This window comes from Danio rerio, chromosome 10 (assembly GCF_052040795.2).
Source record: "Danio rerio strain M-AB ecotype USA chromosome 10, GRCz13ab, whole genome shotgun sequence".
Taxonomy (NCBI): Eukaryota; Metazoa; Chordata; class Actinopteri; order Cypriniformes; family Danionidae; genus Danio; species Danio rerio.
Window position 1 is genome coordinate 10,341,492 of NC_141030.1, and position 11,640 is coordinate 10,353,131.

The following is an 11,640-nucleotide window of genomic DNA, read 5'->3' on the forward strand; positions in this document are numbered from 1 at the left end:
ATAAAGTTGTGGTACTTAAATAAAGCTCAGTTGGAATTAATGAGGCCAAAGTAATATCCTCCACACTATTAAACCATCCCCACAGCTTAAAATTGACACAAGAAACTTTAGAATAGACCTTTCATTAAATTTACAGCAAATTCTGGCACTACCAACAAACCGGCAATATTTTCCTTCCTGAGCGCTAATGAATTATAGCCTCAGGTTTTCAGTTAAAAGGAGTGGCAGCCGGTATGGTTTTCTGCCACTGTAGCCCATCTGTTTCAAGGTTTGATATACTGTGTATTTGTTTGGCAAAAACAACAGCAGTTGCTTAAATCCCTTTCAGCAAAATGTCTTGACCACATCTGAAAGCCCAAATGCATTTAGTTGCTGCTATGTGATTGACTGAACAGATATTTGGTATTTAAATTTTTTACAGTTGAACAGATTTACCTAACCGGTGAATATCCAATGGTCTATTGTGGTAATGGGGAACTGTGTTTGGCCAGGATTGTATCTTTCACCCGCCCACAATCTCTCTTCCAATACATCTAAACAAAAAAAATTAACAAATGAATAAATCTGTGGCTTTATTTGTAGCTGCTTTGCCGTTTGCTAAATTCTGACTTTTGCGCTATGTGCCAGTTTTTTATGGAACTGTTCACCTCTCCTCATTAGTCAAACAGAGTTAAATTCAGCAGCCAAGATGCAACCAAGTGACGGGCCAAATTCAGTTGGCACAGTGGGACATGGTGCCTAGAACTGGTTGCTGTTCAGTTATTGCCAAACCACTGATAAACAACATACAATTGTTAATTCAGCCAGTCAAAAGGCCTAAAATAATGGGAAACTTGTTTAAAATACTTCTTCTTTTGGAAAGAAAGGAGAGCTTCTTCCTCTCTGTTTGGTTCTGCCTTTCTCAAACACTCTCACCAGAAAAGCCTTCTTTGTCATGCAAACAGCAGACAGTAAATCAGATGTCCTGATGGCAGCAGCGGCAGACGGCGGAGGGGTGGATGGTGTCTGGTGCACAGGCTCAGGAGGAGGAAGTGGGCTTTGGCTTGAGTCGAGCTCAAATTCCCCCTCTGTTAGCAATGTCAGCTTTTCCCATCAGCTCAGAGAGCAGGCCAAGAATAGCTCTGATCAGTTGGAGAGCAACGGGAAAAAAAGATGAATATATTGAGAGAAAAAGAGATAGACGAAGAAACACTTCATCGGGTAGATGATGCCTTATTCTGTCTTACAGTTATCTGCAGTATAATAGACATAATTTGCATTTTGTAAGAAATACAGCCAAACATTTGTTGAAAATCAATCCCAAAACCTAGAAGTAATAATGAAATGCATGCAGGCTAAAATTTGGCAAGCAAAGTGGAGAGTGTTTTAAACACTGGAAATGAATAGTTTTACAAGTGACAAATTATTTTACATTTTGTGAGCTCATTATACTGCTTGAGGAAACCAAACACAATTATTATGGTTTTGTAAAAGTAACTGCAATGTTTTTGGCAGGGTTTTCACATTTTCAGACCAGTTTGAATGACAACATAGAAAAATGTAGGGTTGCACGAGACTGGAATTCAGCACCAATCGATATTAATATTTAAAAAATGTCAATTTCCTGCTAACATTTGAGCGCTATTGAGCACAGTCTTAAACAGCGCTGGTTTGACATTGGGTTTATTTGCTCAATAGAAATGACTGTGATTGGCCGTAAAGGTCATCAGTTCACCAAACTCACCTTTGTTTACTGGGTGTAACCACAGATACAGGGACACTGGAGCGTGTTACAGCTGAGATTCATCAGCGGATCGCTCATATGTCCAAAAGTCACAAACCAGCTGATCAACGTGACTTTGAAACACTTCAGTGTAGGGGTGTCAAAATTAACTGTTTCTTCAGTGCACCGCAATGCAGACGTGGACAATTCGGTTTCACTTAAGTAATAATTTTAATTAAAAATAAAGAATTTATAATGCTCCAACTTACTTACTTAAAAACGCAGAAACTGCATACGTAGAAACTGAATTCCAGTACCGTGATAACCCTAGAAGAATGTATTTGAAGTATAATTTGCCACTATAAAGACTGAGATAATGGCTTCTTACGTCTAGGTTTGGAAAACGGTTAAATAAAGTGATCCTTACTTTTCACAATATTGCTGGGATTACAAATGGTCAGATAAATGCATAGTATACAAATTAATGAGACATTTCTTTAATAAAAAACACACAAAAAAAACATCAGAATAGAGTGAATAAACAGAAATGCACTAAATTGACTTTCAGTGTAAAAATCAAGCTCTGAAGTGAACATTACCAAGTAATGAATCCATATAAATATATGTGCTCAAAAAATATACTTAACACACTAAGCTAAAGCCAGAAAAGTTAAGCTTCAAATCTAAATTAAATTTATGATGTCAACCGAAAGGAAAGACCAACCAGAGCGAGTTAGCAAAGATTACAAAGACAAACAATTACTTTTGTATTTGTAATAACATGCACCAATGAATAGCGCTCAAGGAGTCCAGAAAGGCGCATTAAGAAACCAAACAAGGTCAGTTGTGATTTGATGTTGATTTTAAGATTACAGAAGAGAACGGAAAGACGAATCCTGAGAGAAACAAAGATAGAGACCAGAGACATCCACCTTTAAACCTCCAGAGCATCTGTCATCTCTACTCCAGGTCAAAGATACATTCAGGATGATCAAAGATTGGTTTCGCCAACATTATGGCAGGGCAGGTCCATTTTTTCTGTCCTTGATATGATACTCTCAATGACATTGAAGCTATATAATGCACCTTACGCTTAAAGTGGAATTGTATGTTTGTATACCAATGTGCAAGGCTTTCAGGTCATTTATTTCCAGCTATTATATCTGTACAAAAACAGTCTCCGATGATGCATTATTTTACAAGGAGTGTAATGGTATACATATTTGCAAATGTGTATTTTAGCTCTCAAATTTGCATTCCTTCATTTGAAATGTCTAATTTTATATATCCATATAAATATATGTGCTCAATAAATATACTAAACACACTCAACTAAAGCTCAAAAAAATGAGTTTGAATCTAAATTAAGTCTGCGATGTCAACCGAAAGGAAAAACCAACCAGAGCGAGTTAGCAAAGATTATAAAGACAAACAATTACTTTTGTATTTGTAATAACATGCACCAATGAATAGCGCTCAATGAGACCAGGAAGGCGCATTAAGAAACCAAACAAGGTCAGTTGTGATTTGATGTTGATTTTAAGATTAATCCAAGACTCGTGTGTGCAGCAACGTCAATAAATCGACAAAAGGGAAAGGAAGGCCATTTCATAATCAGGTTTATTTCTGCCTCTGTAAATCTCTCCGCAGACAGTCGGCGTGACCTAACAATGCTGAAAAATCAGCTACATCTGCCATCCCCGACTCCCTCTGCCCTCAGGACACGCCACACACAAAACTCTTTAATGATTATTCAAGCACTAAACCCCTGCAGCAGACCGTGAGAGGCAAATTTAGGCCTCTGGGACCTCTATGGGACAGAACGGAAAGACGAAGCCAGGGAGAAACAAAGCCAAAGACCAGAGACATCCACCTTTTAACCTCCAGAGCATCTGTCATCTCTGCTTTGGGTCAAATATACATTCAAAACGATCAAAGATCAGTTTCACTGACCTTATGGCAGGGCAGGTCCATTTTTTCTGTCCTTGACAATATGACACTCCCAATGACATTGAAGCTATTTAATGTACCTTCTGTTTGGAACTGTTTATATAGCATGTGCAAGGCTTTGAGGTTATACATTTCCAGTCACTTTAGCAGTAAAAAAAATGTTGTCTCTAATGCTGTTTAAAAAAAAAAAAAAATGACTAGGGGTTAAGGCTGCACAATAGATCGTTTCAGCATCGAAATCGCAATGTGCGCATCCACAATAGTCACATCATAGGATCTGTAATGTTGAATTGGTAATATTATTGACCAGAATTTGAAAAACACATTTTATGATCTCACTGAGATTTCACTTATCTCAGAATAAGTGGAGTTTTAGCAACGTTTAACCATAAAGCTACCAAAACATTTATTATTTATGTGTGTCTCATTCATTCACTCATTCATTTTCTTTTCGGCTTAGTCCCTTTATAAATTCGGGGTCGCCACAGCAGAATGAACCACCAACTTATCCAGCATGTTTTTACGCAACGGATGGCCTTCCAGCGGCAATTCATCTCTGGGAAACATCCACACACACTCATTCACACTCATACACCACGGACAATTTTAGCCTACCCAATTCACCTGTACCACATGTCTTTGGACTGTGGGGGAAACCGGAGCACCCGGAGGAATCCCACGCGAACGCAGGGAGAACATGCAAACTCCACACAGAAACGCCAACTGACCCAGCCGAGGCTCGAACCAGCGACATTCTTGCTGTGAGGTGACAGCACTACATACTGTGCCACTGCTTCGCCATTTATGCGTGTTTGCATAATTTAATTCAGTTTAAAAAATTCAGGCAAAAGAAATTGCATAAAAGACTATATGGTGTTATTTTACATTTGATTATTAAATTTGTGTATCTAAATAATAAGACTTTTTAGAAAAGCATTGTATATTTGATTTGTACAGTATTGTTGCTTACTGCATTTCTCAATGTTTGTGATTTATATATTATATATTTTATAGATGCATGGTCAAAATCACTTTCAAAATCATTCATTCATTCATTCATTTTCTTTTCGGCCTAGTCATTTTACTAATCCGGGGTTGCCACAGCGGAATGAACCGCCAACTTATCCAGCATGTTTTTACACAGCGGATGCCCTTCCAGCCATCCATCCATACACACTACAGACAATTTAGCTTACCCAATTCACCTGTACCGCATGTCTTTGGACTGTGTGGGAAACTGGAGCACCCGGGGGAAACCCACGCGAACGCAGGGAGAACATACAAACTCCACACAGAAACGCCAACTTACCCAGCCAAGGCTAAAACCAACGACCCAGCGACCTTCTTGCTGTGAAGCGACAGCACTACCAACTGTGCCACTATGTCGCCACTTTTAAAATCATCCCAATAAATCCTTTTCAAATAGTCTTCTTAATTTTATCTCACAAGTAAGCATGGACCGGTATAAGAATCTGACATTATAAAAACCTTGGATGACAATATCATGGTTTAACTAGTTTCTAATAACTGATCTATTTGATCTTTGCCATGATGACAGTAAATAATATTTCACTAGATATTTTTCAAGACATTTCTATACAGCTTAAAGTGACATTTAAAGGCTTAACTAGGTTAATTAGGCAGGTAAATTAGGCAAGTTATCGTATAACAATGGTTTGTTCTGTAGACTATCAAAAAATATATAGCTTAAAGGGGCTAATAATATTGTCCATAAAATTGTGTTAAAAAATAAAAACTGCTATTATTTTAGCCGAAATAAAAAAAAAATATTTTAAAAAAGAAAAAAAAAATCTGAGTTTTAATAATTCTGTGTTCAACTGTAAATACCATTAATTATTGAATCTGCACTGTAAAATCTGACATTACATCCTTAATTCTATAACTTTGATATTTATAGAAAAACTCTATTTTTTTATTTTTTTTTTTTTAATAAAACCAAATCTCATCTTTAAAATTTGTCCATTTTACCTGACAATTCCACCAATTTGTCTAGCATTAGAATTAAACCTATACAAGCTGGTATTTATTATAATCTTAACTGTATGATTTTATTATTTTCTGCACTTTCACGCTTTTGCTTTTCTTCTAATGAATCAGAACGAAAGTGCAGATCGCACTAAAATAACTTCCTCACTGCAAAATAAGGTAGATTACCAACATTGCTGATCAACACAATGCACATTAAGCACGGAGCAACACACACAGTTTATATCCCCGTTTCCATAGCTTTGTTTTAGCACAGACAGCTTGGACATAAAAAGAAATGAAAAATAAATAAGTTTCAACTTGTCTCTTTCTCAAGAGATTTTGGTCTCTACAAACAAGTGAAATCTTTTGCATTTCAACCTGAGGCAATATGTGATAGCCACCAGCTATTTTCAGCCAATGTGCCAAGCAATTTCCAAAGCATTTCAGATGCTGGGTTTCACAGCAGTGTGTGTGTGTCGCTGAGAGAGAGTTGTGTGTCTGTGTGAGACGGAAGCGATGTGTGAGCTGATCATACAAGGAAACAAAATATTTATGCTCTTTGTTCTTGTGAAAAACCAGTGGATATTCAGGATGGTACAGATTACACACTTACATGATCTTGGATGAAGTCAAACGTAACATCACTTCATCATACTTGTGTAACAAGTTAACTTTTGAAGGAAGATTTATTTATGTACACTTTAACCAATACGTTTCCATAGTTTCTTCTACAAAAATATTCATTCAGTAGAGGTTTGATAGGCAGGTTGTAAATTTAATATACTACACTCTCAAAAATGGTATGAACAAACTCAGCGTAAATATTTACAAGTAAATTTAACCCAACGTTCGGTCTACATTTTTTATAGCACAATTTTAGCTAGTTAAGTACCATGAATTCTCAATTTTGCAAGATTTTATAATTATTCACAACTAAAGAAAATATCATTTTAATTAACAATAATAATAATAATAATAATAATAATAATAATAATAATAATAATAATAATGGACATATTAATGGATATAATAGTAATAATAATAATAATAATTATTATTATTATTATTATTACTCATAATATAATGTTGATAATTTGTCTCTAATTGAAGGTATATTTACACATTAATAATGTACTGCAAGTTAGGAATGGGCCAATAAATTATATTACAAAATGTATGTCAATAACAATGATAAACGCTGGTCTTTTTTACTCTATATTGATCCAGGAGCCAATCACACAGCAGAAATGTGCCACAATGGGAATATAAAAGTGTTGATACTAGAGGTGTACCGAATTTCCGGCCACCGAAAAAATGTCGGCCGAAAATGTTGTGCCATTTAATAGACCCTCAAATTTTTGTGGCTTCAGCCATTGTTGGGGTACTCTTTTAAATCTGAAAGCTTTAACAACTTTTTTTGCCATATCGCCCAGCTCTACTGTCTGCAAGTGATAAAAAATTTGTTCTTTTTGCATTTTTAAATAAATGACATGTAAAAACAATCCACATGAATCTGCAAAAATGACAGGAAAGACTGTAATTAAATCGCTTTGTAAATAAACACAGAATATAATCCACAATTGTTATTTAGGCTGTCAAGAACTAGAGAATGCCAGTAGACTGAACATGTTTACAAAATAGCATTTCATAAACTAAACAGAGACAATCATTTATTTTTAAAAATGCCCGCTGAAACATGTTTTAAAATTTCTTCAAAAGCCAAACATGCTGAAAGTTTTTATAATTAAAAACGGTGTTTTGTAGCACACACTAGATTTTTTAAATGCTTTGCATAATTACATCTAAAATGTTTACTATTTAATGTTTGTATTAGTACATTTTTTCTCCAAGCCTCACTGTAGTTTAAAGTTGTTCATGTCTGTGGGAATTCTGTGGCTACCATGGTAAATATTTTAAGAAAAACATCAATAGTATTTTTGAGAATATTCTAACCAAACAAGCGTAGTTCCCACAAGAGCTTCCATCTGTTAAAGAGACAGTTTACACTAAAATGTAAATTCTGTCATCACTGACTCACTGGGATAATTTCTTTTTTCTTTTGATCACAAAAGATGATATTGGAAACCCAGTAGCCATGAACTTTCGCATTACTATTTTACCCATACTATGGATATCAATATTATTGGTTTCCATCATTCTTTAAAATATCTTCTTTTGTGTTTAACAGAAGAAAGAACTGAAACCAACTGAGGGTAAATAAAATTAAACCCTCTCTTTAAAGTAACCATTCGCCTCATCACCCAGTTCCTTTTTTTATTATTTGTCTAATGTTCAGCTTTACTCATCGGTTCTACAGTAGCTTCCTTATAGGCGGCCATGAAACCTGCACGTGCAGATTTTTGTGACTATCCTTCAATCTATTTCTTTACTTGTGTGAATGTGTGTACATTTATATTTATTGAGTTTTATGTTCATTTCAGTAATATTACTGAATAATATGGTATTGTTTATATGATTTATTTACAATCCAGTTTGTAAAGTAATATATTTAGTCTTTTAGTAGATATATACAATAAAATTTGAGAGACTTATTTTTTTTACCAAACAAGTGGATCAAACTGCATTTGCATTATAAACCATAAACAAATGTTATTTTTATGTATGTGTTAAGCTTTTAGTTGTTACACTATCAAAAGCATTCGACATAAACAGAATCTGTAAAAAATTCTGCGCAGAAATATTAAAAACGTCCACAGACACTGCCTTGTCCAACTTATGACTCTTGAATCCCTAAAGAGATAAACGGGTTCATTCAAATGAGTCGTTAAGCTGTTGACTCTAGAGCAGTTCGATCTGTTTCAGCGGATGTCTCGTTCCCAAAGGCTTTGAACCGAATCAAATCATCTCGTTAAAAAGATCCGAGTCACAATGATGATTCATTTACATCGCCCGTACAGTGTGGATGGGGTGTGAAACTGCGGAAGTGCCTGAACAGACACCTGCTACAAGATGATTCTCAACTCTCACTTAGCCGACCCTACATATCGGTGTCTGTTACAAAAAGATAGCAAAACAAACAAGCAGCACGAACTACCTTCAACATATACGTTCCTCGGTGACACAAATAAAACAACGCGATTCAGTTTCTCACAGCATTCAAAACAAGAACCGTGCTGTTTATAAAACAACACGTGCTTTCAAACAAGTCTAAACGAAGATGGTTTCACCGCTGGAGAAAGAGAAAGCCACTTTTTAAATGAATCGTATCGCAACCGCTGCGTTTAACGCGTCTTGAGCACTCGCTGGGGAAAATCCGTAAACACAAGATCAGAAAGACTCAAAAGCGCTACTTACTGGTGAGATGTTAATAATCCCAATGTATCCTGAATGTGTATGAGTCGAGGTTCTGAATAATATTGTGGTGTCAGCAGGACTCACACTCCGCCTGCTTGCTGCCTCTCACTCACGCGCACGGAGATGAATGAGGAACGCGCAGCGGCGTGCACGAGCTCAATTCATTATTCACGCGGAGGACAGTCGACTGTCCTACCCAAGTTTCCCAACATCGATCTTCTGCGGTTTTCACCTCAGTGCAATTATTTCGAATGAAATGTTTACGTGAATGTTATTGTTCTTGACTTGCTGTCAAGTTGCATAAGCAAATACTTTAGAAAAAAATGTTAAATCTTATAAATAGGCTACTATAATGTTTATTCCTTTTATAGTTCAAGAATTAGGAAACAGAAAGATGTTTTTTATGTTTTGTGAAATAAGTGCAAAGCTGCATATTGTGATTATTTTTCAAAGGCATGTCAAATGTTAAATAAATGCTTTTGTTTTGATATTTATAAATAATATTCACAAATAACATGTGATATGGTTTCCAGAAAAAGATATGATGTGATTTTGTTTTCAACATTGATAACAGAAACCATTCCTGTTAATATTAATTAATAATTAATCACAATAAGACCTCACAAAGAGATCTGCACATTAGAATTATCTCTGGGCATGTGACACTGAGAAAGAAGCCTGAAGCAATGAAGCTGATAATTGATTATATTCACATAGAGTAACAGTAATTTTAAAGTGAAATAATATTTTAAAAGATTACTTTTAAATAGACTTTGAGAAGTTAGTTGATTTGAGCAATCGGTGTGTGGGTGAAAGATTTAGTTGTCAAATATAAAAACAAAACTCAAAAAGGATATACTAATATAAATAGTAGGCCTACATATCAGGTGTATAAAATATTTCAGTACATAATAAAACAAGTGATATTTTAGGGCTAAAATGTGATATTTTAAGTTGTTATTAAAATGTAATATTAAAATGTAATGTGTAAAACACATCCCCCAAAATAATGTTGCTCTACTAAATGCAGGATTAAAAACAACTTTACATTTAAAATACACCCAAGAACAAACAATAAATAAATATAAGAGGCTGTTAGATCTTCTTTAGAGTATTCTGCATAATTAATTTGAATAATTTTCAAAATAGGTCAAATCTGTCCCTTGAATATCACAGGTGGGTGTAGTTCTACGGGGCAGGGTTAATGCAAACAATCCACTGCTTCACACACTTGGCACGCATGGTATTTCACAACAAATTTACACAAATGAGCACAACCAAACTTTATGTTGGTTAAGCCTTTGATTCCTTTGCCTCAGTTAAAATAGTCTCACATAACAGCCTAGTGTTTGTTTCTCTCCTTCAGCCCCAGATACAGCCTAATAAATAATTCAGCTACAGCAGATGCACCAGCACAACCTCAATTTACCCAAATGCAGCATCTAAAGCGCGAGGTGAAGTTAAATGCATGCGCGTGCATGTAATTCATCCATTTGAAAGCCGATACGAAAACCATCGTCCGAGAAGCGACTGCATTGAGAAAGATACGACGGCATTTACAGGTAAAACTATGGAATCGCTGTGGCTGATGTGCTCGGATCCGTAAATTTTGTACATTACCACAGAACAGCAGTATGTATGCGGAAAGACACAGATGATGTCCTGCATGAGCACATGAAACATTCATCGCAACAACAAGATACGTTTTAAACCCGTATTGTGTGTCCGTTTCGGCACCGTAGGATGTAAAAGAGTCCTAAACGAGATGAATTACCGTGGTCTCGCTGGCCGTACTCCCCCGCTGGACCGATAAACCTCCTGTCAAGTGATTCTTTCTCCGGCTGTCTCTCTATCTGCTTTCCAACTGTCTCAAGTATTTGGACCACGGGCGCGTTCACGTCATTAGATGCGCGTGCTCTAATTGGAGGGCTGCTGCTCCGCAACAACTGATACAGTGTTACAGTGTTTCACCTGGTGCAACATCTAACTGTGTCTTACGGTGATATCCTTCGACTTGTTAAGTCTAAAGGGCTATAAGTGCATCTGCACATAAGCTCTGGAAATGACTGAGGTAGCGCCTTATTTGTGCACCTACTAATTACAAGCATACAACTTGCTAGCCTACTGGAGGAACGTAAAGATAATCTGAGGTAAAATATTACAGAGATTACCAGACAGACAGACAGGCAGGTGAAAAAGACAGACAGACAGACAGACAGACAGACAGACAGATAGACAGATAGATAGATAGATAGATAGATAGATAGATATATAGATAGATAGATAGATAGATAGATAGATAGATAGATAGATAGATAGATAGATAGATAGATAGATAGATAGATAGATAGATAGATAGATAGATAGATAGATAGATACCGACCGACCGACCGACCGACCGACCGACAGACAGACAGACAGACAGACAGACAGACAGACAGACAGACAGACAGACAGACAGATAGATAGATAGATAGATAGATAGATAGATAGATAGATAGATAGATAGATAGGTAAGTAGATGTATATTGTTGCCCATGTAGCATACCTAAAAAATAACTATGCTACAGTGACTTAAATGTTTATCAGTAAGCTCCCAGACAAGTGCATGAATCTGTTCAACCCAGAGCTCAGCTGCATAATCCAATCAAGAATACGAAAACAGATATGTGTGCATTGAGAAT

The 11,640-nt window shown here is 36.0% G+C and overlaps 1 protein-coding gene across 12 annotated transcripts in view; it reads right to left on the reverse strand.

Annotated features, from left to right (window-relative positions):
• The window catches only part of strbp (spermatid perinuclear RNA binding protein), a 195,103-nt gene extending 184,296 nt beyond the window's left edge, over positions 1-10,807 (reverse strand). For 6 of the 12 annotated variants that reach the window (XM_087270222.1, XM_087270220.1, XM_087270226.1 and 3 more), the window contains exon 1: positions 10,731-10,807. The gene's annotated coding sequence lies outside the window, so the exon portion shown is untranslated. Of the gene's footprint in view, positions 1-8,956; positions 9,086-10,730 lie in introns of those variants that run through there. The other 6 variants (XM_087270223.1, XM_087270221.1, XM_087270227.1 and 3 more) reach the window with 1 other exon arrangement.
• Positions 10,808-11,640: the final 833 nt, after the last annotated feature.